General features: G+C 38.7%; 1 long non-coding RNA gene across 1 annotated transcript; it reads left to right on the top strand.

The window, feature by feature from the left end:
* Window positions 1-217: 217 nt before the first annotated feature.
* Window positions 218-2,743, top strand: LOC121772170. Its single transcript, XR_006044274.1, has 4 exons — window positions 218-431; window positions 1,172-1,259; window positions 2,022-2,091; window positions 2,523-2,743. It is a non-coding gene; the product is annotated as an uncharacterized LOC121772170 (long non-coding RNA).
* Window positions 2,744-3,992: the final 1,249 nt, after the last annotated feature.

Here is a 3,992-nt window from a genome sequence, read left to right as displayed (position 1 = left end):
TGTTAGGAATAGAAGAGATAAATATAGAATTTTTTTTGGAAATTTAGAAAAAAAGAATGAAATAAAGAAAAAGAAGAAAGAAAAAGAATATGAAGTTGATGAGTAAGTTAGTAGGAAAGAAAACGTGTCATGTGGAGAAAATTAGGGAAAAAAATAAGGAAAGGAAAATAGGAAAATAATACCCATCCTCTTCTTCCTTCTCTCTCTTTTTTCGTTCTCCATCTGCCCATGCCAACTTCATCTCTGTGTAAATTTTCAATAGCCCTCTACTCCCTCCGATCAGCCACCGTGACAGCTCCGATCACTCCATCGTGTAACATGTAACACACTTCATCAATTCAAGCTATCAATTCCCCCTTTTTCCTCTCAATTTTAGAGCTTAGGTTGCAAACCCACATCCACTTATCTTTGGAAAATAGTTGAAATTAGAGGTTAGATTCCTCCATAACCTCTTCAATCATGTTTCTAAGTATAGTAGTGATGTTAATTTGATGTGATTCTTTTTGGTTGGTCGAAAATTAGGGTTCATAGAATTGGGGATTTTGTTGTTTTGATGCTTTGGTGTAATTTGGCTATTGAATTATGCAATTGGAAGTATGATATGATAGTTAAGCATGAAAGTGATAGGAACAATCTGAGTTGTTTTGGGATTTCTTTTGTTGGAGAGATAGCTTGTTTGTATGCTGTTCTGGTGCTGATTTACTGATCCGTTTCGGCCACTTTAACATGCTATAATTTATGTTCTAAAATTTTTAATGCATACTATCAGGTTTTGGAAAGATGTCTGCAAAATGTCAGAGCATTTCATCAACGTTTGCCATTTTTAAAAATTCATGTTAAACAGTCGCCAGAATCTGTCACAAACTGGCAGGCTGTAGTAAAACGTCCATAACTCCCTAATCCCTTGGAATTTTGAGGAAAACCTTTTTTGTAATTAAAATAGACATCTAGAGGTTTATTTTGGCATAGGGCTCGACCCCTAGTTGTCTCCGAGCTAAGTCAGTTTATTATATGAAGATGATGTAATGCAGTCAATGATTTTAAAGCTTTAAAAGTTGATAATAGAGGTTTTTATGCTAAAAGGGAGATAGATAGATGTGATATTTTGGCTTCTATATTTGTGCTTTAAGTGTTTATTTATGAAGTGTATATGTGGCTATTTTAAACTTAGGTGAACACGGTGCAAGCACAAGCAATAAGGGAAAGGAGCACCTCCATGGTTGACTAAGCCAGTAATAGCATTTTTTTGACGTGTACAGGTAGTGTACGCGTGTTCTAGAATTTAATTCCTTTAACTTCGATAAATATTACTATTTGTTTGTGTGATTCGTATACTTATGCCATAGAGCTTAAAATGATTGTGTGGATTTTGTATACTTCAAAGTGATGCAAATAGCTATATGTGTTGAATAATGTGAAAGTTGATGTGAAATAGTTGCGTTACGCCCCATTGCTTGAGTGAATCACAGGGTATAGTTGGCATGCCATAGGACAGCAGTACTGCACACATGTTGATTACTCGTCTTCTGGATAACCGAAGCGATGATCTATATGATATATCGATTGTTGAAAGGTACCCTATAGGGGTAATATATGACAGTTGCCTTGCATAGGCCATATGGAAGATTACAGTGTCCGATACGGACTTACATGATAGACGCCCTCATAGGGCTACAGATAGTGTCCGTGTACCCGTGTCCATCACTAAGCATAACTTGGGGGCTGAATGTGACTTTCTATTTTTGAAATAATATGGTTGTGTTTTGAATTCTTTAAACAGTTATGTTTTCCTCAAGTAAAAGTATGTTGTATTGTGTTATATAGTTCTGATTGATATGTGATAGATGGCTATTATTGAAAGTATTACATGATTAAATTGAATATGTGTTGTACGACATTCCAGGTAATAAAGTGTTTACTTGTGATAGTGATATGGATTGAAGTTGTAGAGGTTTTATTCTGGAATGCGATTACACTACGAGCTTTTAGAAGCTCACCCCATTTTCTTCTCCCTCTTGCAGAGTATAGAAGCGAGTGAACTCGCTAGTTGGCAGCAGCACGTGTCAAGTCACCACCTCCTTTTTTTTGCTGGTACAGTCGGAGTTTACACGTGGCATGCTTAGGTTATCTTTTGTTGTAAATAGTTGGGTTACAAACGTAAGGTTATAACCTTCTTTTTGCTAGTGGAGTTGTATATATCTATCTAAACAGGTTAATGTTATTTTGTTATGTATAGTTGTAATCAGTTGTGTTATCAGGTTTAGTTACTTATATGATAGTGTTGTTATGATGAGTGTTTGCAAAATGATTAAAAAAAAATAGGCAGGTTTTATTTATCGATCGTACCGAAAGGTAACATCACTTATTTGGTTAAAACTAACCAAGTAAGGGGTGTTACATGTTTGGTATCAGAGCCCAGATTTAGGTGATTCTCGCGCTTTAGTTGAGTCTTTAGTATGTATAGAAGCATGCCACATAAGTTTGAAATGTTTGTGACTTGACACCGCTGCCATTTTAATCAGGATCGAGATGTCAGGTGAAGAAGCCTCTAGTCCTTTTTATATTTCTTCTGATTCTGAGTCTGAAGGGGTTCCTTTAGCCGATGTTGCTGCTCCTATGGCGGGGCAAGATGATATATTACGCACCATGGCAACTGCAATGCAACAGATTGCCAGGAATGTGCCACCAAGTCAATCTTCCATCCTTAAACAGATGCATGAATATCACGCTGAAGAATTCAGAGGTAAACTAGATGATAATCCAACCAAGGCTGAGTACTGGTTGGAACAGTTAGAGCGAATATTCGGCTGCATGACTTGTACATCAGATCAAAAGTTACAGGGCGCAACTGCACTTTTGAAAGAAGAGGCTCACAGGTGGTGGGCCAGTGTGGCTCGTGCTACTCTTCCAGACATGTTGACGTGGGATTTCTTTCTGAGTAAATTTCGTGAATGCTATGTTGGGGAGCAGTACATAGAAGACCGACGACAAGAATTTCTACAGTTAGTTCAAGGTAGAAGAATTGTTCAAGAGTACGAGATTGAGTTCCAACGTCTTTCGCGATATGCACCAGAGATAAATTATTCAGATGTGGATATGTGTCGGAAGTTCAGGAGGAGTTTGAGGAGTATTATCCAGGCTGGACTAGTTGGATTGGAGACATCAGATTTGACAAGGTTATCACACGCTGCCCAGACTCTTAAACAACTTAAAGTTACTGAGAAAGTTGAAGAGGGCTCTATGAATCAAGAGAAACGACCTGCAGAATCATCTCACTCGGCTTCTCGATTCTCGGGGAAAAGATTCAGAGACTATAGAGGTAACAGGAGTTCACCGCCTAGTCGATTCCAAGGCCAAAGACCAAGCCAAATGTCAGAGTTTAGGCCAAGGCAACAGGCAACTTCAATGGTTAGTACTGGAGGATCAGACAGAGTACCGATGTGCCAACATTGTGGAAGACCTCACCATGGTGAATATCAAAAATTGCTAGGGACGTGCTTCTTATGTGGATCTAAGGATCATTACTACAGAGAGTGTCCGAGGGGACAAGTATCTTCTGAGACTAGATCGGCGCCAGGGGTGCAACAAGGTCGTGGAATCGGAAGGGGTTTTGGAGCAGCACGAGGACAGAGGGCAACATCTGAGCCCATTCAGAGGCCAACACCGAGAGCTCCTTCATGTGCTTATGCTATGCGGACTCGCGAGGATTCTGATGCTCCTGATGTTATACTTGGTACTTTTACATTATTTGATGTGTCTGTTATTGCTTTAATTGATCCCGGTTCTACTCATTCATATATTTGTGATAAACTCATAGAAGAACATAGTTTACCCTTAGAAAAGACTAAATATGATATCTTAGTGTCAAATCCCCTGGGTATGAGTGTGGTAGTGAATCGAGTTTATAGAAATTGTCCTCTAAATGTTCAAGGATGCCTCTTTTTAGCCAACCTGATGAAGTTACCATTTCGCGAATTTGACATCATTCTGGG

Source organism: Salvia splendens, chromosome 2 (assembly GCF_004379255.2).
Source record: "Salvia splendens isolate huo1 chromosome 2, SspV2, whole genome shotgun sequence".
NCBI classification, from domain to species: domain Eukaryota; kingdom Viridiplantae; phylum Streptophyta; class Magnoliopsida; order Lamiales; family Lamiaceae; genus Salvia; species Salvia splendens.
The sequence above is the reverse complement of the archived record's forward strand: the minus strand, read 5'-3'. Positions and strand labels throughout refer to the sequence as shown.